The sequence below is a fragment of the Cricetulus griseus genome, assembly GCF_003668045.3.
Source record: "Cricetulus griseus strain 17A/GY chromosome 1 unlocalized genomic scaffold, alternate assembly CriGri-PICRH-1.0 chr1_0, whole genome shotgun sequence".
In the NCBI taxonomy this organism is placed as follows: Eukaryota; Metazoa; Chordata; class Mammalia; order Rodentia; family Cricetidae; genus Cricetulus; species Cricetulus griseus.
Window position 1 is genome coordinate 8483841 of NW_023276806.1, and position 26386 is coordinate 8510226.

General features: G+C 37.0%; 1 long non-coding RNA gene across 3 annotated transcripts; it reads right to left on the reverse strand.

The window, feature by feature from the left end:
• Window positions 1-2781: 2781 nt before the first annotated feature.
• Window positions 2782-18449, reverse strand: LOC103162518. Of its 3 annotated transcripts, XR_004772035.1 has the most exons (5): window positions 18398-18435; window positions 15294-15395; window positions 11138-11258; window positions 10158-10284; window positions 2782-8410 (listed from the first exon to the last, which is right to left on the reverse strand). It is a non-coding gene; the product is annotated as an uncharacterized LOC103162518 (long non-coding RNA). The 3 variants fall into 3 exon arrangements; XR_003481325.2 differs by lacking the exon at window positions 15294-15395 and having other exon boundaries at window positions 11138-11226; window positions 18398-18449; XR_003481324.2 differs by lacking the exon at window positions 15294-15395 and having other exon boundaries at window positions 2783-8410; window positions 18398-18448.
• Between the last annotated feature and the right edge of the window lie 7937 nt (window positions 18450-26386).

Below are 26386 nucleotides of genomic sequence, written 5' to 3' on the forward strand. Positions count from 1 at the left end.
TCTTGGACCTTAGGTAGAGAGGGGTCTGGGTTTTGAGGAGGACACGGGACAATAAACACACTTTGCATCTGTTGCTCATCTTACAAATCCCACTTTACCAGTTACCACATTTGCAGACATGTCCAAAAGTAGTGTTTATAAAATAAATGGAATGCTTTGCTCACAAAATGGCAAGTACATGAACTTCAAATATTACTTGACATAGGCAAGATCACAAATCATGTTATTTTCTTCTTTCTCAGTCAGAGGCCTTTTTTCTTGAGTAGGTAGGTTCTTTTGTAGTTTGACTGGAAAGTTGAGCTGAAATATGAAGCTAAGTGTGGGCTTTCCCTGGCTCAGTGCTGGCCCCACAGCAGCAATGCCCTCCCATCTATGTCCCACATGCTGTGACACACTTTTATGTCTCTCTGAACATTGCTGGTATATTTTGCACATGGATACTTGCTCTGTCTACATGCTTAGTTGTCAGCATTGCTGACAACTAAGCACAAGAATCACATTATCAACACATTGACCCTTGAAGAGGCCCTCTGTACAACACCTGTTGTTCCTGAATGTGTTCCTGAATCCATCCTTAAGACCTTATGTATCAAACGCACAGAGAACACTCAGAGATAATTAATGATTTGCTGGTTGTGTTGTCTCTGTAATTTGAAGTTGTCTGCCACAAGAATGAGTCACTTTTCCACAAATAACCTTACCACTGAGTCTGTCCCTTATGAGCCCATGAAGATTAAGGTCAATACACTCTGCTCTGTTTTCATTCTCATTATTTCTAAGCCCACATTGAGTCAAGTGAGCTTTTCTTGAGCAGATTATGTTGTACTGGGATTCTGACAGCTTTTTTTAAGCATTCAAGTTAAATAAATGAATAAATGCAAAATGCATATTGTACTTAAAAATACATGTATTCAACTGAAATCAATATTTCATATACTTACAAGCAATTTAGAGAAAGAACTAAAGTTTGTTGTAGATTTGATTCCATGATGCATAAAAATTATGGTTTATTATTCATTTGTCTTCATACTAGAATATAATCAAATAAACATTACTCATTTTTATGATAAACTTTAAATAATACAAAGATATTCATCAGGTATATTTCATAGCTGTACTGAAACTGACAGTTTTGCAAGTAAAATACAACATTGCATATAAATTATGTTACTGTTTATGTTTTATTTGAAATATTCATAATATTCATTTTGTAAATACAATATGCGATGTAGGGAAATGACAATCTTGTAATTGAACTTCGATGAAAAACTTGCCTGTTAAAATTTTAGATGAAACCAATCTTTGAATTTTAGGCGGTCAGGAAGACTTGTGCTCACTCAACTTCTTTTCTGTTTTATGAATTTCATTGTGTATGAATTTGATCCTACTTCTTGATTTCACTTTAACAAATATGCTTAATACAACACAAATAAATAAGCTTTACTCTTCATAGTCTTAAGATGCTATATGTACTCACTGCAAGATTTTTGTGTCATAGGTTCTCAATTACATTGTCATCACCTGATAATTTTAGCTTAGATAAATAAGATAATTAAAATACATCATGAATAATATTGTGTTACAAAAACTGACACAAGCTTCAGTGTGGAAGAGACTGTCATTGAAATATAAATGTATCTTATCCTACAAGGATGACACGAACTGATAATCTAGGCAATGGTGGAGAGGACAACCTAAATGCCCTTCCCCTACAATGAGACTGATGACTACTTTTTAAGTCATCCTAGAGCCCTCATCCAGTGGCTGAGGAAGCATAGGCAGACATCCACATAAATACACTGAAGTCTGGAACTTAGTTACAGAGAGGGAGGAATGAAGATCAAAGGGCTCGGTACCAGGCTGGTGAAAACCACAGAAACATCTGGCCTGTACAAGTGGCAGCACATGGACCCCAGACTGCTGTCTGTGAGGCCTGCACTGGGATGATCCAGACCCCTGAACATGGATGTCAATGAGGAGGCCTCTGCACTCTAGGGGGCCCCTGGTAGTGGATTAGTATTTTTCCCTGGTGTAAGAAGGGTCTTTGAGAGCCCATCCCACATGAAGGGATGCACTCTAGACCTGGACACATGGGGGAGGGCCTAGGTCTGGCCCAGGATGATGTGGTGGTCTTTGGGGAGCCCCTATCCAGGGCCCTACCCTGCTTGGGGTGTGGTCGGTGGATGGAGTGGGTGATAGGTCAGAAGGAGGGGGGAGGGTTGAGGAGAGGCAGAGGGGGAAGGGATTGATGTGAAACATGCTTGTCCCTAATTTGAACTAATAAAAAAATTACAAAAAAAGAGACCCACTAAACAGGGTGTAAACACAAAACAACATTTTGATTATGAAAGTGAAATTTAAAAAAAACTAAATGTATTACCTGGTTAACAAAACATGTAAGTTTAAGATTGCTTATTTAAAGAAAAATTGGAACTGGTTTGGGGATGATTTAAAAGTCTCTTTGTGAATAACAGTGCCTGATGATATGACATTAATATTCACCCTGTGCAGATCATAGGACATTCTCATTTGATAAACAATTAGTTCTTTTTTGTTTACTACTACTGCAATCAATTCTTTGGCTAGTCAAAGAATTGAGTAGGCACAGCAAATTCTAATCAAACTCCATAAACTGAGGACTACAAACCAAAGGACAAATTACTGTTATCTTTTTATTTGATTCAAACCTATTGCCATATAAAAAGCTAATTAATTACTTACAAAGTAAATGTACATTTTTAAAAAACATCAGAATACAAATTTACAAGGGACTAACAAAGTGTAAAATTTTCAGCTATTTTTCATACTATACAGAAACAAATCAAACACTAAGTCATATACATTTACTGATGTTCTTAAAAATACGTATGTGACAAAAAAAATCTTGTTTATTTAAATTCAGAGGGGTGAAAGCTGAAAGAATCAATTGTACCAAACAGTAATTTTTTATCAAAATGCTAATTAGAGTTATTTACATCCATATAAAATCTAAACTTGCTCAACTTTGAATCCCCCTTTTTGCATATAAATACTAAAGGCAGCACAGTTTGTTAGTCAATAAAAAGATAAAAATTAAAAAAAATAAGTGTGTCTTATCACTAATGATTTTATAAAACATAATCATAATGCCATCTTTATGTAAATAACAGACTGGAATGAACCTTAAAGCAAAATTATGGCCAGAGCAAAATATGATTAGAGTTTGTGGAGCATTTGAAAGGCAGCCTAATGAAATAAGATTTTTCAACCTTTCCTTCCATGTTTGCTTACATTCCTTTTCATGGAGGAAGCATGACTTCCAGATGTAAAAATCAGCTAAGTATGTAAAAATCAGCCATGTCTTGTTGGAAGATATTTATTTTCCTTTTCAGCAACTCAAACTGTAAAGAAAATGTCAAGAGAAACACAAATAAAAGTTAAAGCCAGCCTAATGTTTTACCACTAACATATTAAGGAGCGCAAGTCATTTCACCTTTGAAGACTTACCTTCCCAAGCAGATAGTAATGTTAAGAGAAAGTATTTAGTTTGTAGGAACATTGTATTGTAGGACCAGATAAACAACAATGTCATATGTAAGTTAAATTTTTGGAAATGACAGTTACAGGTTGCATAATATCTGTGATAAATTACTAAAACCACAGATCACCAAACTGGAAAGAATTTAAGTAAATAATTACATAATAATAAAAATATAATTTACAACAACATTTGATGGTGGCCGTAGTCTTTGATGTCAGTGAGGTTTGACCTTTGTGGAGTTGATAACCTGGAGAAACAAATGGTGTTCAGAAAATATGATATGATGGGAAATAAGACGTAATATATGTACTTAAAATTTTTATTGTTTATTAAATTCTCGTCAATAAGAAAGTAAGTAGACACTGGATGATGTCCACAGGTCCAACAATTACTATACGGTCAAGTATGGTTTTCTCATAAATGGTTATCATTTGTGTGCACTTCCAAGTGTTTTCTCCAGGCCGGTAGCAGAACAGCCTCATCACACTCAGGTAGCAGTTCTGGTGAGAAGACAAGAACTTTGCATTACAGTGTGAGAAGGGAACAGCAGATTTTGCAAACATCAGCTAGTAAGCTACCAAATCAGTTTGTCAGGTATACACAGAACTCTCATGAGATGGTTTGGATGAGAGTCATCCCCATAGACTCATATATTTGAATGCTTGGTCAACATGGAGTGTAACTATTAGGAAGTGTGGCCTTGATGGAGTAGGGTTGACTTTGTGGAAGGAAATGTGTCACTGGGGGTATGCTTTGCGGGTTTCAGATGTTCAAGCCAGACCCAGGTTTTCCCTCTTCCTGCTGTCTTGGGATTCAGAGATAGAACTCTCAGCTACCTCTCCAACACTATGTCTGCCCATGTGCTACCATGCTTTCCACCATGATGATAATGAACTAAGCCTCTGACCAGTAATCCAGCCCCAGAAAAAGTTTTCCTTTATGAGATTTGCTCTGGCTATGGTGTTTTTTCACAGCAATAAAATTCCAAATAAGACACTGTATTTAAAAGGGGCTAACTTTTCTGTAAAGCATGTTTTCCACCTTAATTGGACATAAAGGTCTTTTTTCTCACACTAATAACGACTGCACGTATGTGAGTTGAGTTTGCCATCACATATATTCATGTGCTTCCACCGAGGACATGACACGAACAAAGAATGCTGTGATTTAGACTGTGATTTATCTGATCTGATTCTCTCTGCATGGAAATGGAGCAAATTAGCTTACTGAAATCTATAATATCATACAGGAGTAAAACAGGCAAGAAATAAGCTCATTAGTCCAAGCACCTTTTTTAACAGATGAAAAAATGCAGTGTTTGTTACAATATGAATAATGCTAAAAGTGCTTATGAGAGTAATTGGTTGACTTGTAATGAATTTGTTTTTATTTAGCTTTCACATGAAATGAATTACTAGTTAACACAATGTAATATTCAAGATAAAATGGACTTACACATCTGTATCTTATGTTAGTAAATGAGTTGAATATTTTTCATTGTAACTAGAAAATATTGTAGTTGTCCAAAGCTCCTAATCTTCATATATTAATTACATATTAATAACTCATGAAATGAATGTAACATATATTTACAATGTCTCTGAAACAGCACATTATGGAAGCATTCATTTTTTCACAAATATCAATCTTTGCATATTTATAAATCTGTCATATAGAACAGAAAACTTTTGAAATCACTAATTAGTCATATATTTTAATTTTAGGAATGTTTTGGAAATGTTATCAACTTATTTTCCTGCAATAGGCAAAAGATACCAACATTAACTTTACCCAGCAATCAATGAAATAGCATGTAGATATTGTTTGTTGTGAACCTGTTTAGCTTATGAATGTTAATCTATATTTATAAACCTGGTCCTCAATAAGCTTAGGAACTTCTTCTGGATTTCATAAAATCTGTGTCAATTCTTCTCCTGAGAATCTGGATCACAAAAGTCAGTAAAACTTAAAAAATCTTAAGCAAATAACTCTATTATATATGGAATAGAAAAACTATAGTCAAAGCTGTAATATTTGCAAATCTTGGTATATTTATCTATGAATCATGACAAGAGGCTCTTTCTGAAGCTGTGAAAGGATTGGTTTTTGGTTTTTCTCTGGGGACAGAGAAAACTAAGATATGAAATGAATGGTTTAAGAAAAGACACAGGCAGGAGCCAGTGGGGATGTATTTAGTAAACAGAGGATTTCAGGTTGGAGAATTTTGATGCTCTGAGGTCAACAGCACTGATGGCCAGATTACTTTACATGTTGAAATTCTTATTAGGAACCACTAAGATATTAGGAAAATGAACACAAATTTTTATTTCTTAAGAAATATCTCATTCAACTGTAATACTCCCCCTATTGGTATGATCACCCTACCTGACAAGAAGCCGCATGACAGGAGAGATGATTTATTTTGCCTCGGGAACTGACAGGGAAGTAAAATGATGGGTGAGGTATGACAGAATTCATAGCTGTGGGCATTCAGGGTGAGCACTTCTGTCTTGGTAGAACAGGCTGTGGTGAGACAGGATGGTGAGACAGGAAGCAGGCACTGCTAGAAAACCTGTCTCACCTCCCAGTGTCTCATGGTCTCCAGCTATGCCAAAGGTCTTCAAGGGTTCATAAACTCACCAAACAGGACCAAAAAGTGTTCAAATACAAGATTATATGAGGAACATTTTACCCACACACACGTGAATAAATATATCATTACAACCTGGAGATTTTATTAATGTTGCCTGAACACATATGTTTTTAGGGCTGACCATTTGGTATTGAAAATTCATTTAGGGGGTTCACTTGCTATGAAGACCAATTCTCCCTCTCTCAACAGCTGTCCTGGCATTATTCATTGAAGGGTGGGGTCTCTCATGAGTTTTCCATCATTCATGCTGGCCTGTCAGCTGTTATTGTCAGCGTTCCTATCTTGTTTAAGTTGCCATATTGCTGAGGTATCACTTTGAAGGTTCCTGTCATATCTAGAAGGCATGATCTCACAGCAGCGTTCTTCTGCATTGCCCTTTAGTTTTACTTCCTTATGCTGCTGTGTCATATTTTAGAACTTGTAATATGTAAATGCTAACCAATGCTCATTCCTACTGCAATCATGAACACTTTGCCTATTTAAGGAAATTTCTTCTTTACAAGATCCCACAAAGAGGTTTACTTCTTGGAGACAGAATATAGAAACACACAAGATATTCACAAAGAATGATGGATATATTTTGTATGTCTCCCTGTTATTCATAAGCCTTACTTCTGCAGGAATAGCATCCAGAAGAAACATTGGGGAAGAGATTATAATAGATTCATGCTCATTGTTTCAGAAGAGCTTGCTACTCTTCTTTTCTCACATTAGACTATGAATGTCTATAGTAAAAAGGACCACTGTTGATATCTATGTTTCTAGAATCTGGCACTTGTGGAAAGTACATATGGCACAAACACATATCTAGATCTTCTTCAAGAAAATGCTAGAGAGGTTCTCATAATCCTTATGCAACAACGTCCACATTCTGTCCAATAGTCTGCCAGCAGGCACTCAGTCTTAAGAGTGGTAAGCTTGGCAATAGACAGATTCTTCCACTCTACATGGGGAAAGTCTTGAGAGCAGCCTGTAAAAAGGGGATTTGATCCCCCGATTTTATCTCTTATGAGTGCCTGCTCTATCCGAGGTGGCAAGTGTTCCATACTGGAACTTATTGCTGTCATTAGTCTAAGCTATCCTCTTGTGGCTCCTGAATTTAGGTGTGCTTGTGTTCCTAATGTTCACTTTGAGGATTTGATGACCTCATTCAAGTCTAATTAGTGTACTGCTCTAGCATTGCTAGCATGTTGTTGATACATATAAAGCAGATTTTAATGTCCATTCTCACTCACTTGCTGTTGCATACATTGTATATTTTCCAGATGTCCACATAAGTGACATAGGTGGCTAGATTAGTCAGAAGTAAAAACGTGTTTATGAAGAGTAATTTATGTTAGGGAAAATAGTTTACAAAAAAAGGGAAGACAGTGGGATTAGCTCAGCTAAGGGAGTTAAAAAGAACACTTCGCTAAAATGTTTACTCACTCAGTGATTCAAATGAAAGTATAAGATGTCATTTTCAAGATTTTAAAGACAAGAATTGAGAAAAATACAAAGGAATCATTCAAATTCAATATGATACCGGTTATAAAATAATGATGACTAATGAAAGTGTGGCTAGATTTTAAATCCATTGATGTTTCTAGTTACAATTCCCTTCACAGTTGCAAAATAATACAGATATCCCTTCTCTTGATTTCTTTTGAATATACTCACTTTATTCAAACAGCCATTTCTTTTAATACCTTGCTAAAATTAAAGATAAACAGACATCACAGCAAGCAGGGGACAGTTGCTTCCACTGGGGAAGTCTTCTGTGAGGATGCTTTGGAAACTGTAGGCTCAACCCATCTGCATCCTGATGATCTTTAGCTGTGGTCCAGGAGGATGACACTGGTGGAGGTCCAGCAGGCCTTTGAGAGCATCGGCCAGCAGCAAGCACTGACAGGTGTGAGTTCAGCCACAGTAACAGAAGTTCAATGATCACTGAAGCCAGGGCCACAAAGTCCTCTTGTGCATGGATATCAGTGCAGACTCCTGAGATGCTGTGTCTGTCTCAGGAGCATGGCCATCTGGTTATAGGAGCCACTCCCGGAGTTTCAATTTTTTGAATCATCTCATTGTGTGGTAGCTTTGCACTATCAGGGCTCACATCTTACAGCTGGTTCACAAATGTATCAGTGCCACCTTAGGGTTATTTATTTAGCATATCAAAGTCTTTCTTGGGCTTGTCTCCAATCTGAACTGCCTTGCGGAAGACTCTTTTCTTAGAGGCATTTCATTATTCCAAGTCACTGAAAATGGTATTCAAGATGCAGAAAATCATTTCCCTTGTGTTATTAATAATGAGTCATCAAAAATGGACAAATTTGGGAGTGGGTTTGTTGTCAGTATATGGAGAAGTGATGAAGGGAAATGGTAGATATAATAAAATATTGTATATGTGAATAAAATTTTTAAATTCCTTAAATGCAAAAAATGCATTCCATTTTACTTACACAGTACACTTTCCCTGTTTGACATTTTTAAAAAGGATATAGTTTCATTAATGCCCGGAGGAGAACAGTGAGCATTACAATAAACTACATGCCCCAATATGAAGGATTAGTGCTATCAGAAACCACAAACTTAGCAAGTGCTCTTTACAGGTTATGTCGGTGACATTATCAATTAGAAATAATACATATTGCTACCCATCCTATTTCTTTCCCATATATTTCTCTTCCTTGCCTTCAAATATATGTTGATATTTAGGGAACAACTTTACAGTCAGGCCATCCTATTGCCTCCCTCTTTGTCTACTAAGGATTAAACATAAGTTATGAGGTTTAGCCTATAGGTGACTTACACAGCAGTTCAAGGGAAAAATAACTTTTAATAAAGTTTTGATCCTGTACTTGTTTTCCCAAGGCACAATATAGCTGTTATTTATAGTTTCACTGAAAAAGCTAGGGGTGAATTTTCAGCATTTCGTGTAACTAGCTTTCTGCTTGGGAAGCCAACATTATATTCTGAAACCAGCTAAGAATTTGTCTCTGACAGCAATATTTTTAAAGGAGAGGAAAATCTTTTTGAGAAATCCATAATTAAGCAATAACAAAGCTGGTATGAAGCCAATTGCAGTTTTGTAAAATAAACAGTTTTTTACTACACTAGAAAGGGAGTTTATCCTTCATAGTTGAGCAAAATCCAAGCAGAGTCAGGTTAAAAGTCTTCAATGAGGCTCTTCACTAATAAATATGTAAATATTCTTCTAAGACTAGACAAGGAAATCCTTGTGTGGCAGTTCAGGATACACATAAATATGTGCCACCATTTGTTTTTCTTGTTTTTGTTTTTGTTTTTTTTTTTGAAACACAATTAATTCTTGTGAATGTCTTGAAAACATTAACCATTTTCTGTGTGGACTTCATTCTCTAATTAGTTCAAGACTTCTATCATTGTAATGGCTATCTGGAATTATCTTCAGATTAGTAATATTCTTCCATTCAAAGTTTTTTGATTTGCCCATAGGAGATATTATTCACTCTTGTTCAACATAGGTTCCCACTTGTACCTCCTGAGATTCACTATCTTTGCCTCAAAATTGCAATGGCTTTTCCCTTTATCTGATCATAGAGACCATTTTCCCTAGGTGTTTTGCACACTTCTTCCATAGGCAAATGCCTTCTGGGGCTGAGGATGAACTAAATATTTTTTTAAATTTATTTTTATTTAAATTAGAAACAAGTCTGCTTCACATGAACTAAATCATTTTTAAATGTCAAGTTTAATTTTCTTTGCAAGTTTCACTCATATATACAATTTATCTTAGATAATCCCTTTTGGAGTATCTATTTACACTATTTTACTTCAATTTTGTAGAGAAATTCCATATAAATGCAACAGCCTTTTGTGAGTAACCATGCACTATATCTCATAATATATTGTCTTTTATTACCCACCATGATTAGTAGAGACATTATTTTGAGCTATGCCCCTGGATCCATATAACAATTTCATTTTTTTCTGGTAGGGAATGTACAACACACTCATTCTTACCAATGAATTTTAGTCATAACTGTCTTGACATTTCCATGATGTGTCCATCATAGTTCAGGACCTATCTTGGTCTTTATTGCTTGATAGTAGATATTCTCTGTGATGTCCATGTATCATGACATCTACCCTAGATCACAATTTGGAATCGAGAATTATAAACACTTAGTAGAAAAAATTTCTGTTGTTCACAAACATGTGTATTGGTTATACCCTAGGATTATCTTTAAACTTCTGCTATGCTTGATTATGAATACACTGTTTTGTGCGTCAGCTGAGTCTCCTTAAATGAATCTATCATGAAATCATTCTTCCTCAAAGCAAACTGGCAGTCTGGCGTTGCAGTGTTTTTAAGTTTATCCAAAAGGAAGTTATGCCAAATACAGTGGTACAATAATTTTCACACAAATCTTTGATAATTTACCATTTCTTCTCTTTCAGATGAGATCACTGTTATTGTAAAAAAAATTTCATAGGCTTTTCTTACAGTTTTGTTTACATGTCTTTCTGAATGAATTATATTCTTTTCTAATTTCTAACAAGAATTCTGCAGACTTCCAAAGACCATTAGATATTGCTGTTTATACAATAATTTTGATATAAAACAACTTGGAATTTTAAGTAATAATGTCTCTAAATAGAACTTTGATAGCATATAATAGTTTATCTTATTAAATGTATAATTTATAATTTTTTGAGCTTCTGTATGAGAAAAATGCAATGTAAGCTATTGAAAGTTCTGGTGAAAAAAATTTCACTAAAAGACGAAAAATAACTATAAGAAAAATAACTAACTGATGCTGGGGATTCAATTAAAGAGTCTATACATTCCACTTTAAAGAAACAAATTCCAAAGTATCATGAAGTTTGGAACTACGGGAAAGAACTTAGGTAGGTATCTTGGTCTGAGTTCTTAATACTCTGAAGAGAGACCATGACCATGGCAACTCTTGAAAAGAAAACATTTAATTGGGGTGACTTACAGTTTCAGAGGTTCAGTCCATTATGATCATGATGGGGAGCATGGCGGTGTGCAGGTAAATATGGTGCTGGCTACAACTTGAGCAGAAGGCTGCAGGAAGTAGACTGTCACACTGAAACAAGCTTGAACATAAAGACATCAAATTCCACCCCCAACGTGATACACTTCCTCCAGCAAGGCCACACCTCTTAATAGTGCCACAACCTTTGAGCACCATTGTCTTTCAAACCACCACGTGGCTATAGGGTATATATTTATATTTCTGAAGGATTTCATTCCATTTGAAGGTGCTCATTTGAAACTTCAATTATATTCACTACAAACTTTAAGACATCTTTCATCAGAAAATTGATGTGACTAGGATTTTTTTCAGGCATTTTTCTTTAGTAACAATGACTAGGAAACTGAAAGGAGTTTGAGTTTATAGGCAAATGCTAGGTCCTCTTGATGTGAAATTATTGTCTTTTGTACTCTACTCTAAATTTTGCCTAACTTTGCTGATCAGTCATTGAGTTCTTAAATTTCTGGTAAGCCAATATTTTATAAACTACTGGGATGTCCCACAATGATTATCAATGTCATATTACAGCTTGACATGAAAAAAGGTACCCAAATATTTGATCTATCATAATTTTGATTGTGTATCTGAAATGATTTGAGAAAATTTACATGTGAAATGATAGAATAAAATAAACCCCACCCCCTAGTGTGTCAGTTAAAACTCCAGACTCAAAGGAATTCAAGTTAGGTAACCAGTCTTGTCTGATTATGTAAACAAAGACATCTGCCTGGATTTTCCTGTCTTCTAATGAACTAAATTATTGTTTTTGAGCAGCAAGCTGAATATTTAGTTTTCTGAAATGAAGCTACACTACTGTCTTTTTCAAGGGCTACAGCTTGGTTTCCAGCAATTTTACCCATGGAGCCATCCCACTAGACACAATTTTCATCTCAAATTTGTAATATTCCATGGAGTTTGCATAAATTAGAATACACAGAATGCTAGATGCTTAGACTGTATAATACTACTGGCTCTTGTCTAATATCATATTCTTAGAAATGATGCAAAAGGAATTATACGGAAGAAATACAAGTCATAAATGAGTCTTCATATCCTTTCTGTATCCTCCATAGTTGTATGACCCAAAATCTGGTTATTGTGTATAAACTATCTTTTTATGTTATACATGTGACCCACAGGTTGCCAAATTATCAAGTTGTAAATGGTTAGGAACTTTGTATTTTATATGGCATAGCTTGAACAAAATGCTATCAATTGAAGCTGTGCACTCACATTCTTCAACTGAACATTTTTGTGCTATGGTGCTAAAGTATTAATAAAACAATACTCCTCTCAACGTCACTGAAGAGAAGGGCATGCCAATCCACAGGTGGACACAGCAAGTTACACAGTATGTTGGCTTCTTTGGTGTTTCTTTTCCTTCTGTGAGCTAACAGTAAGCTATGAATTGGCATCCATTAGTGAGTGACTTCATAATAAACAGATGTAAGACAAAAGCTCTCATTCTTTCAAGAACCACTCCTGATGAAACACTGGTATACTGCTTCACACTTAAGCACATCAGTGCCTCACACTGTTGTTAGTGATCCTTCTCACACTGTCATAAATGGCAGCAGTGTTCTCACAGAGCACGTTACTTCAAATACATTTTTACTACTATCTCCTTTGGTTTCTGTCCTGTGACAGAGCAGATCATCATGGCCATTTTCATGCAGCCATTCACTTCTTTAACTGTTCTGTGTTGCCATGGTATATAAAAAATTATGTAAAGTGCAATTATCTTCAATAAACATTTGTTCTTTTTTTCTCCTTTAAAAAAATTGTTTTCAGAGAGAAAAAAAAAAGACAGTTTAAGAAAAATGGCTTTCATTTTAGTGATGGTTCCAACCTGTGTTTAAGCTTTTCTTTTCACAGGGTTCATATTTTAATTCATATTAAATGTAGTTCAATTAGAGAATTTATTGTTGTTCCTGGAGAAAAAAAATAAACCTAAAATGACATAGCCATAATCATGCCAAAGTATCTTAATGGGAAGACATGTGTATTGAATTCATTATTTTTAAATATTCACAAACAATTTACAGTCTTTGAGAGTGGGTTCTTTGCTGTTTTTAATTACCTTTTTGTTTGGAATTTGTTTGCTGTGTGAAACCAGCAGTACAGCATTCGTAGATATCTGTGCACTGACTGTACATGCCAGTATCATTAGATTGGCATGTAAAGACGGGGGAGGGTTGACACAGGCCAGCTAGGCAAGAATTGACTTGCACACATAATAGCTATTACAAATTTATGAAGGTTAGATTTTTTTCAGACATTGACTTATGTGAGTGGTAAAGCCAAAATATAGAGATTGACTCACTCTATATGACCAGAGATTTGTATGTGAGTCTCATGTTGATTACATGACTAGAATAAACAAATGGCTAGTCCTCTCTAAGAAACTGAAATACAGTTTTGAGACATACAGAAACAGATCTTGCCAAACAATGATAATATGTATATGATCGATTGGAGCCTATATAAATTGCTAATAAGGATGCAAAACACTACTACAACTTTGGAAAACAGCATTTCATGTTTTATTAAGTTAAAAGAAACATAACATACTATCCTTCCTATGCTGTTTACCCAGGAGAAAACAAAAAGTTATCTACCAAAAGACAAATATTGGTTGCAATAAGGCTATTTACGTGCAAAAATTGAAACAAGGCAAATAAATGTTCCTTAACCAATGACTGAAACACTGTTGACATTGTGGTGATTTGAATGAGAATGACTCCCACAGGCTCCTTTATTTGAACATATGTTACTGGGTTGGTAGATTGTTTGGGATTGGTTAAGAGGTCTGACTCGGGTGGAGAGGACATGGCACTGTTTCAAAACTCCATGGCCTTCCTGGTGTCTCTCTCCCTCTTTCCCTAGGGGTTCTGTCTCAGAAAGTGAGCTCTCCATACAGGTCCAATGCCACCCCAGCTTATCTGTTGCCATGCTTCCCATTCTGAGTCAAGGACTCTAACCTCTGAAACCACAGGCCCTGACTATGAGTTGTTTTGGTTATGATACTTTGTCACAGAAATAGAAAAATAATTAATACAAAAAATGTAGGAGGAAGTAAGCTATTGTTGTGATAGGCCTGATCATACTGTGGTTTTGTGTTTGTTTATTTTGTTTTATTTATTTTTGTTTTTGTGGGGAGGGGAACCAAGTAAATGGTTGAATGGTATAAATGGTGATCATAGGGCCATCCTAGTAAAAGTTGGGAGGACAGTCCTGCTGAGAGAATTGTGAACTATGAGGGCCCAACTCAACAAGATTAAGGAGACAAGAATGTTAGCAACTCGGCTAGAGATCATTCTTAATGTATTTTGGTAGACAAGACAGTATGTCTGCTTTCTACCCTTGGACTAAAAATCTGCCTAAGGATAAACAGAAAAATATTGTATTGATTGCTGTTGTAGGGGAGATTTCAAGATACCCTAATAATGATTGTGCCACCTGGTTTTCACAATTCCTCCAATGCAGATCTACAATGAAAAAGAGCAAGCAGGGCAAATTTAATTAAAATGTATAGTATAACATAAAAAGAGTAACAGAAAATTTAATGTTAGAGGCAAGGCTTTTGCTTCAAGAGATGGAAAGATTAACATAAAACCTGCTCTGAAACTAAACAAAGGGAGGGGGCCCTTTGGGTAAGACTTCACCCAGCTAATCTTTCTACCTGTAAAAAGAAAAGTCTTGAGGAATATTTGCCCCCCATAAAGCAACAAGTAAAAAGAGGTTCTGTGAATGTGATTCCATGGTGCCAGCCTACACCCCAAGTACACAGCTGAACTTCCTAGTGTTATACACTTCATTCTGGCATTAGAGTCATGATGGTACAAGAAGTAAATGTTTTGTGGAATCTTTCTCTGCAATCAAGCTGTGCCACTCAGGCCAGGTATAGGGAAAGGGAATTCCTTCCTGGAGGAAATGCCATTTGAAAAGGTAATCCTGAATTGTAGTGGAGACCCCAAGTTAAGTTCTATAGTCAGAGCCTGGGATAAGTCTGAGATGGAGCTGGCCCATATTCCAGGCTAAGAACACTCCAGCATTTGCAGGAAAGCTTGGCTAGAGCATGTAGGATGATGGGTACCTCATGTAGCCTTCAGGCAGCACCATCTCCCCTTCTGATTGGCTTTCGTAATCACTAGGCTTCTACAGCAGCAGGAACTTTTTTTCATAGTTGTGTGATGTACTGCATTAGGGAAGAATTTGTGGTTGTTGTTTATTTGTTTAAGATTTTCATGTTTGAGTAACAATTTGAAACAATCTTTACTTGATACAGAAATAAATGATAAACAAGAAATGAATTCTACATAAGGTACAAGATAAAGTCTGTGGCCAGTTGATAATACTGGAAGGCCTTCAATCATATTACTAATTTGATTCTCCCTGGAAATTACAAAGAATCAGAGAGAAAAATTTTACTTTTTGAATTTTGCAACAAATTTTATATGCATTATTTCATCTATTGTTTTCAAATGGTAATTGTTGCATAAAAATCTCCAAAAGTATATGATATTACATGTATTGTGTTTGTGTGAGTGTGTGTGTGTCTGTGTGTGTGTGTGTACATGGTTTTCTGTCTTTTTCTAGCAATGGACCTCTGAGCCACACTGAAGTTCTACTTAAACTTTCAATATTAAGAAAATATTAGTCTTATATATAATGGCTATATAATAATCCATTTATCCCAAATAATCTTTATTTGATAATTTTGAAATATGCTTTGGATTTTAGCATTACTGCTCATTGTATTTAAAGTGTCACTTTTATTAAAATTGAACTCAAAATCAAAACTGTATTTTTTGTAATTTTATTGCCAAAGTTTACTGACAAACATGTTAAAATGGTGTTTCTAGGTGAAAAAAGTAATTCATGTTTAAGAAACAAAATATCTTCAGATATATGTTTACATTATATAATCTGTTTAAAGTTTTATCACACACCTTTGAAAGGCCATCTCCTGTCAATTTTTTATTCTTTTTTTAAAGATGTATTTATTTATTTATTTACTTATTTATTTATTATGAATAGAGTTTTCTGTCTGCATGTATACCTGTAAGCCAGAAGAGGGCACCATATCTTATTACAGATGGCTCTGCACCATCATGTGGTTGCTGGGAATTGAACTCAGGACCTCTGGAAGAGCAGCTAGTGTTAACCATGAGCCATCTCTCCATGCCCCAGAAGTCATTTGGTACTGGATTTTATTTGTTCTGACCATCTGATCATCATGGTAGAAATGACAGTACCCAGGAGGGAGGCTCTGAGGAAGACTAGAGACACCAAAATAAACACTGCAGACAGGCCGCTAGAACAGCGCAGGAAGACAGGTTCTGTGGCAGCTGGGCAGCTGCCCAATCAGATATTCTCTCTTCTCAAGTCAAAGTCTTAATCACAATAGTAATTTTTTTAAAAGTTTCCCAGCCAGTTACTGTGAGAATTCCAGTCGCCCATGAACCAAAACATAGGACAAGAGGAAGGGAATTCAGAGTTAACTTGAAATTTCCAGTAAACACCAAGTAAGGGCTTAAAAACTCACACCAGCAGAGAAACCCACAGCACACAACAGGAGTCCCAGAAATATCTTCCAGGAAGATTACTGCTATAGAGCCAGCAGACGCAGCAGAAGTAGGAGCTTACCCCCCAGAGACCACTTAGGCCTCCTGATGCAAATCCCTGTTGTTCGGATCTTGTCTTCCTGTCCATTTTAAGGAATGTATTTTATTACCACTACATATACTCACTACCATAGACCTCAAAACTTATTCTTTCATTTTATTTATTTCTTGTGAATGTTCTAGTTTGAATACAAATGTCCTCTAAATGTCAGGGTGCTGAATAATTTGGCCCAGAGTGGTGCTGTTGAGAGTATATACAATATTTTAGAGAAAAAAGTTGAAGAGAAGAGAGCTTACTGTTTGTGACTCTTTAAAGGAGGTGGTAAGACTTTGGATATACTGCCTCTTATCTGACTCACAGATCCCAGCACTAAGGATTATCTTGCTATGTGTTCCAAAGCAATGGAACCTATCAATTACAGACAGAAATTCCCAAAGTGAAATCTAAAAATGATATGACAGATTTTCAAGATCCCTCATGGAAGGCCTCACCCTCCCTGGGGAGCAGAAAGTAGATAGGATAGGGGGTTAGTAGGGTGCAGGGAAGGAGGGGATGGGGGAAACTAGGATTGGCATATATAACAAGCTTGTTTCTAATTTAAATTTTAAAAATCTGAAAAGAAAAAACTTAATAAGTAAAAGTTTATTTAAATTTACACTAAGAAGAACAAAATAACCCTTAGCACCCCCTCATATAAGTTATCTCAAGTATTTCTTATTATTATAGAAAGCTTACTAGTATATGCTTGTGCAGTCGAATGTACAGAAAGTTATAAGCAACTCAGAAGCTAGAAACTATAAGAGAAAATAGGAATATTTCAATAAAAACACGAAGTGTAATGAGATGAGTATCTACTCAAAGTGCAGACCCATTCCTCAGAGTGGAACCTCATCTGAAACCCTGTCTTTGCAGAGGTTGTTCCCTGAGTCATAGTGCATGGGAATGATCTCTGAATGTACTAGCTGGTGTGAAAAAATGAGCATGACATTACCTCAGAGTAAAGGGTTGGGATAAGATATTCCAATAAAATGGTCCAATAAAATAGCTGAAGTAGCTATCCTAATATCTACCAAATTAGACTTCAAACTAAAATCAATCAAAAGAGATGAAGAAGGTCATTTCATACTTATCACAGGAAAAATCCATCAGGAAGAAGTCTCAATTCTAAAAATCTATGCCCCAAATACAAAGGCACCAACATTCGTAAAAGAAACATTATTAAAACTCAAATCACAAATAAGACCTCACACAGTTCAGTGGGAGACCTTAACATCCCACTCTTACCACAGGACAGGACCACCAGACAGAAATGTAACAAAGAGACAAAGGAACTAACAGAAGTTATGACCCAACTGGGTTTAACAGACATCTATAGAACTTTCTATCCAAACACAAAAGAATATACCTTCTTTTCAGCATCACATGGAACCTTCTCTAAAATCAACCACATACTAGGCAACATAGCAAACCTCAACAGGTACAAAAAAATTAGAATAAGACTATAGTGGGAAATTACCAATACGGAGTCAGGTAGAAATATAAGGGTATTTAATAGGGAAAAGCCTTACTTACAGAGCAACCTAGCCAGCCGGCGTGGCAGCAGTCTGTACTGCAAGTACAAAAGTGAAACTGAAAGAGAAAGTCCCCTGAAAGTCCCACACTATGTCACCCTGACAACGCCCTCACAAGCATGGTCAGGCACACCTGTAGCCAGCCCCTAAGTAGGCGTGGTTACAGCTTCCCCTACAATTTCTCTTTTAGTCTAAAAGAGGATTAAAACTTAACGTGTAAAGTATCCAAAATTAACAATCATAAATGTAAAATATAAGAAGATACAACAATCTGCTTATGTCACATCCTTACTATCTATTTTAACTAAACCCTAAAGTCCATCTGAAAGAGGTGTTCAAGCCTGAACACCTCCTTCCAATCCCTACCATAAACAATAGGAAGCTATCCCTAACTAGGTATATACACTATCCTAAGTGACAACAATGGGGAAAGGGGGCATAGCATCCTCCAAGTTACTTCCTGCTGAAATGGGATGATGATAGTCATGTGTGGTCCTGTAGAAAGAAAATATTAGTGTAGTAAAAGTCTTGAATGGATTGTATCCAGTCCATGTTAGATGGGATTCTCTTGATAGAAGATCTCACTTGAAATCTTCAACTTGATTGAAGTCAGTACCCAAACCTCTGGCTGGAATGTCAGTTGAAATGGAGCAAGTTGGATCCAGTGCAGTCGAGGAGGTGTGGCCCATTTTCTTTCCAGGGTGTCCAGGGATTCCTGGCAGGCAGATCTTCCTTGTCTGTGTAGGTCTCAAACATAAACAGTTAGCAGAGAAATGTTTGCTTGTGTATGTACACATGCTGGGGAATGCAACCATGAAAGCATAACAATCATGAGAGGGTGTACACCTTGAAAGAAAGATCCAAGAAAAGAAAAAGACAGTCCCCAAATTCTTTTTTTATTCTGTATTACATCAATTGGCTTCTTGATACAATACAGAAACTCTAAATTTTAGTTAAATGATGTGCTTAGATTTTAGAAGAGGAAGCCCAAATCCACGTCTAAATCCAGCACTGGTTTAATTGAATAAGGACTAGGAAATGAAGAGAAATAGAGTTCTCTGAGAGACAGCTGTAAAGTTTACCGTATGACACATTCCTTTTGTTTGATGGTTATAGCTACCTTCTCTTCTTAAGTATCTACCCATGCAGTGTCCTTTGCCTTCAGGAGATGAGTTTTCCTGTGAAGGTAAAATCAAAACACTTCCCTTTCCTTTGGGGGGTTTCTACTTAGTTTATGAGATATACCTTAGTAGAATACCTGTCATTTGTCCTCGTTGAGAGGTTTTTCCTTTTCTACTCAAATCTTGATCAACTTTGATGGTATCCAAAGTTTTTCTTCTCCTGTAGAAACCAGTGCAAAACCCCTAACCCAATGTAACACATGTCCTGGTTTCCATTCAGATGTTAGTACATCTTTGAAGTATACTGGTTGATTCAGTTCAGCAGTTTTTTCTGTAGTCCAGTGTCTTTTTGCAGCTATTTGTCCTTTTTCATTGGCATTAAGAAAGTTTGGTGTCAATAAAGCATTATGCAACCTATATTTGGGGGTTTTTGTTCCCCCATTCTGTTTATGGCGCATCTCCTTTAGTGTTCTATTAGATCTCTCAACTACTACCTGTCCTGTAGGTTTATGTGGTATACTGGTCACATGCTTTATGTTACAAAATCTGAAAAACTGTTCCAATTTGCTGGAGACATTTGCTGGAGCATTGTCAAGTTTTTATTTGTGCAGGTATACCCATAATGGCCATTACCTCTAATATGTGTCGTAACAGAATTGGCCTTTTCAGAGCTAAGAGCAGTGGCCATTGAAACTCTGAAAATGTGTCTATAGTATGGTGTACATATTTTAAATTTCCAAATTCTGGAAAGTGAACACATCCATTTGGCAAATTTCATTTCTATGTATACCCTTGGGATTACTGCCTGCTGGTAATGGAACTTGATTATAGAATGAACAGGTAGGGCAGTTTTTTACTATCTCCTTGACTTGTTGCCATGTGATGGAAAACTCCGTTTTTAAACCTTTGCTGTTTACATGGTGTTTTCAGTGAAATTCTGAGGCTTCTAGCACACTGATTATAAAGGGTTTCCTTGTATGTCTCTGGTCGATCTACATTCACTGGTCCAATGTCAGCCCTTACCACGTCTTCTCCATAAACCCAAAGGTGGTGGCCTTTTGTATGAGGCATTGTTAAATTCCCATGTCTATAATTTCTCTTAATATGTCCCATTCTGCCACAGCTGAAACATCTAGGTTCTTGACGCTTCCATGGTCTTCTGGGGTGGGCTCGTCCTACATGAAGTCCTGGTTTATAGTAGTGATGAACCCTGGTCTCTTGGTACCTATATCGATCCCTGTAAGGTATTTCTCCTTCCCAAGCCCTTCCGTCATCATCTCTGGAACTCTTAATCTCCTGCTGCCTTTTGAAACTTCTTGGGATAGCTTCTCCTGCCCAGACTCCAGCATCTTGCACATGACAGTCAATGTGGGCTTTATGCAAAACCCATTCTTTTAGCAGAGCTTATCTGATTTTTAAAGGCAAAAGTATTCTTTTGCATATTGGGTTTGCATTGTCATAAGCTATTGTATACACAATCGAATGTCTTACTGCTAGATCTGTTACTTGTAATTCTACTGCCCTGGTCAACCTGTCTCAGAAGTCCTGGAATAGTTCTGTTGTTCCCTGTTCTATTTTGGTATAAGCTTCCAGTCATTCCCCTGGCTCATGAACCTTATCCCAGGAGTTTAGTGCTGCTTTCTTGCATAGGGACAGTATATGGTCATCATATTCAGCCTGAACCTGTGGGTCAGCATAAATACCCTCACCCAGAATCTTCTCCAGAGGAGTGTCATAACAATCCTTAATGGCTTGACTTCAAGAAGCTTCCCTTCCTCCCTTATTAATGACTTCCACTGGATTTGACAAGAATTCTCAAGGACAGCTGAAACCAGTGTTACCCAATCTGTGGGTGTCACCCTGTTTAAGGTTGCCCATGAGTGTAATAGCTGTTTTACGTATGGTCTATGAAGACCATATAAGACAACAGATTCTTTAATATGCTTAAGATCCTTCAGCTGTAGTGGTTGCCATACATAAGCCACCCATCCCTGGGGGTGTTTTTTAGTTGGTGGCTTTTCTACCATTGTTGGAGGGTAGATCAATGGTGTACGCATAACGACTTTAGAATGATCAATATGCCTCGGATTGGAGTGATTCTGTCTCTGAATCCTCCCAATATTCTTGAGTCTAGTAATGATACCCTCATGAAAAGTTTCAATCTCCTTAATCATAAAAGATTCCAAGCATGTTAGTGAATCTGTAAATTGCTCTAACTGCTCCTCTACACGTTTTTCTAGGTCTTTAATATCCTTAGGCAGCATCTGGATGGTATGGAAACTGCCTTCTAGGTATTGGAGTCTAGACACAAGGTCATGATTTGCTGATTTTGAGTCCTCAGCAATTGACTGTATGGACCTATGTAATCTGTCAGCCCTGTACTGTAAATTATCTTCCAAACATTCAAATCTAGACTCAAATTTGTTATCTGCTACCTTGGATGCTTCAATAATTGATTGAATGGCATTGTCCAATTCTTCAACCCTATCCTGGGTATCTTGCACCCTTGCATCTAATTTCTGGGTAACATTGCCTATATGAGTTTCTAGCTGGCTACAGATATTCTTTAGCTCATCACAGTCTTCTGATAGCCTAGCCTCTAATGCCTCAGACATGGCATAAATGTGCTGAATCTCATCTTGGGTAACAGACAGTTCTGTCTTTAGCATATTGGACACAGAGACAAGCTTATTATCCAATTTCTGTTCCACTTGCTGCACAATTGTGGTATGACCTAATCTGTTCTCCAAAACCTCATTATGTAAAGCTGTTATTTCCTGCAAACAGGTGGTGAGGTTATCTCTGTCCCTCTTCCTGAGTCCTCTGGCTAATAGTATTATTTGTACCAGCAAGCTAACTGCCATTTAGGCCAGTAATTGGCAGATTAGCATCCCCCTCAAACAGTGAATTCACGTAATAAGCAAAAATATTACCAATTTTAGCAAATGATAAATATTCTGCCATAATTTTACCTGATTTCTACTCCAGATACAGTACCTATCTTTGACCAGTGCATGGCACAGGTGTTCAGTTAGTCTTCGGAGTTTGGAAGTGGTGGGTGGCAGCTGTGGAGAGAGGTCACAAAAGCGGCTGCGCTTATCTTAGAGAGTATATGGCCTTGTGGCTGCAACCACTGAATAAGGCACAGCTTTAAGGCCACTGCACAGACCCTGCTGAAAGCCAAGTCCTATTCCAACTCCGTTCAAGGGCTGGAGGCCTCCGGGCATAGGTAGGCAGCAGTCCAAGCTGGTCCCGAGCACACTGTGGTAAAACTGTAGGAGGTCTGTGTGAGTCTCCAAGCTGGGAGTAGCTCAGCAGCAACAGGTCGGATGGGAGCCGGGAACACCTGTGAAGAGAGGGACATTTCCTCTCCAAGGCTGAAGGCCTGGTGGGACCCACAGCTTGTCCCAAATGGGGTGTAGGTTTCCAATATCCCATTCCTGACAACCAGATATAGTGGGAAATTACCAATACGGAGTCAGGTAGAAATATAAGGGTATTTAATAGGGAAAAGCTTTACTTACAGAGCAACCTAGCCAGCCAGCATGGCAGCAGTCTGTCCAGCAAGTACAAAAGTGAAACCGAAAGAGGGCCGCAGTCCCCTGAAAGTCTCACTCTATGTCACCCTGACCACACCCTCCCAAGCATGGTCAGGTGCACCTGTAGCCAGCCCCTAAGTAGGCGTGGCTACAGGTTCCCCTACATTAGCCCGTGTCTTATCAGATCACCTTGATTTAAAGTTAGAATTAAAAAACAACACAAATTGCAGCAAACCTACCAACTCATGGAAACTGAACAACAAACAATTGCACCACTCCTGGGTCAACAAAGAAATAAAGAAAGAAATTAAAGACTTCCTAGAATACAATGAGAATGAAGAAACAACATACCCATACTTACAGGACACTTTGAAAACAATCCTAAGAAGAAAGTTCATAGCTCTAAGTGCTTACATGAAGAAACTAGAGAATAATCACACCAGTGAGTTTACATCACAGCTGAAAGCTCTAGAACAAATGGAAACATATTCACCCAGGAGGAGTAGACACCAGGAAATAATCAAACTGAGGGCAGAAATCAATAAAGTCAAAAGAAAGAAAAAAATTCAAAGAATCAAAGAATTGGTTCTTCGAGAAAATCAACAAGATAGACAAACCTTTATCCAAACTATCCAAAAGGCAGAGAGAAAACATGCAAATTAACAAAAATCAGAAATGAAAAAGGGTTCAGAACAAGAGACAATGAGGAAATCCAGAGAATCTTCATGTCATACTTTGAAAACCTGTACTCCAAAAATTTGGAAAATCTAAAGGAAATGAACAATTTTCTGGATAGATATCACTTGCCTAAATTAAATGAAGAACAGATAAGCAACTTAAATAGTTAAATAGACCTATAACCTCTAAGGAAATAGAAGCAGTCATCAAAAGTCTCCCAACATCCCCCCCAAAAAAAAAAATTCAAAAAACGTAGGGCCAGATGGCTTCAGTGCAGAATTCTAGCAGAAATTCAAAGAACAGCCAATACCAATACTCTTCAAATTGTTCCACACAATTGAAGCAGAAGGTTCATTGCCAAACTTTTTTTTACGAGGCTACAATTACCTTAGTACCCAAGCCACACAAAAACACAACTAAGATAGACAACTGCAGACCAATATCCCTCATGAACATTGATACAAAAATATTCAATAAAATACTGAGAAACATAATCCAAGAACATATCAGGAAAATCATCCACCATGATCAAGTAGGCTTCATCCATGGGATGCAGGGTTTGTTCAACATTGGAAAATCTATCAATGTAATCCATCATATAAACCAACTGAGAAAGAAACATCACATTATCATCTCACAAGATGCTGAAAAGGCCTTTGACAAAATCCAACATCCCTTCATGATAAAGGTCCTGGAGAAATCAGAGATAACAGGAACATACTTCAACATAAAATCAATATACAGTAAACCAATAGCCAACATCAAACTAAATGGAGAGAAACTCAGAGCTATTCTTCTAAACTCAGGAACAAGATAAGGCTGTCCACTCTCTCCATATCTCTTCAATATTGTCCTTGGAGTTCTAGCCAGAGCAATAAGAAAACAAAAGGAGATCAAAGGGATACAGATGGGAAAGGAAGAAGTCAAGCTTTCACTGTTTTCGGATGATATGATAGTCTACATAAGTGAACTAAAAACTCTACCAGGGAACCCCCACAGCTAATAAACACCATCAGCAATGTGGCAGGATACAAGATTAACTCAAAAAAATCACTAGCCCTACTATACATGGATGATAAATGTACCAAGAAAGAAATCAGAGAAACATCACCCTTTGCAATTGCCACAAACAACACAAAATCCCTTCAGGTAACACTAACCAAAAATGTGGAAGACCTATATCATAAGAATTTTGAGTTTTTAAAGAAACAAATTAAAGAAGATACCAGAAAATAGAAAGACCACCCATGCTCTTGGATAGGTAGGATCCACATAGGAAAAATGCCAATCTTGCCAAAAACAATCTACAGTGTCGATGCAATCCCCATCAAAATCCCAGCACAATTCTTCACAGACCTTCAGAAAATATTTCTCAGCTTTATATGGAGAAACAAAAGACCCAAGATAGCCAAAACAACCCTGTACAATAAAGGAACTTCCGGAGGCATCACCATCCCTGACTTCAAGCTCTATTACAGAGTTATAGTCCTGACAATAGCTTTGTTTTGGCACAAAAATAGAGAGATAGAACTATGCAATCTAGTTAAAACCCTGATATTAACTATGAACACCTGATTTTTGAAAAAGAAGCTAAAGCTATACAGTGGAATAAAGAAAGCATCTTCAACAAATGGTGCTGGCATAACTGGATGCTGGCATGTATAAGACTACAGATAGATCCATGTCTATCACCAGGCACAAAACTTAAGTCCAAATGGATCAAAGATCTCAAAATAAATCCAGCTGCACTGAACCTCTTAGAAAAGAAAATAGGAAATACCCTTGAAGGAACAGGAGACTGCTTCCTGAACATTACATGAGTAGCTTAGACACTGAGATCAACAATTAATAAATGGGACCTCCTGAAACTAAGAAGCTTCTGTAAGGCAAAGGACACAGTCAACAAGATAAAATGACAGCCCACAGATTGGGAAATGATATTCACCAACCACACATCCAACAGAGGGCTGATCTCCAAAATTTACAAAGAAATCAAGAAGCTAATCTCCAAAACACCAAATAATCCAATTAAAATTGGGGTGTGGAACTAAATAGACAATTCTCAATAGAGGAATCTAAAATGGCTGAAAGACACATAAGAAAGTGTTTAACATCCTTAGCCATCAGCAAAATGCAAATCAAAACAACTCTGAGATACCATCATACACCTGTCAGAATATGTAAAATCAAAAATACCAAAGACAGTTTATGCTGGAGAGGATGTGGAGAAAGGGGGACACTCCTCAATTGCTGGTGGGAGTACCAAACTTGTACAGCCACTTTGGAAATCAGATTGGTGATTCTTCAGGAAAATGGGAATTAGTCTACCACAAGATCCAGCAATTCCACTCTTAGGCATATACCCAAAAGAAGCACATTCATACAACAAGGACATCTGTTACACAATGTTCATAGCAGCATTATTTGTAATAGCCAGAACCTGGAATCCACGTAGATTACCTTGACTGAAGAATGGATAGAGAAAATGTGGTACATTTACACAATGGAGTACTACTCAGCAGGGGAAAAAAACAAAACAAAACAAAATAATGGAATCTTGAAATTTGCAGGCAAATGGATGGAAGTAGAAGAAATCATTCTGAGCCAGGTAAAAAAAAAAAAAAACAAACATGGTATGTACTCACTCATATG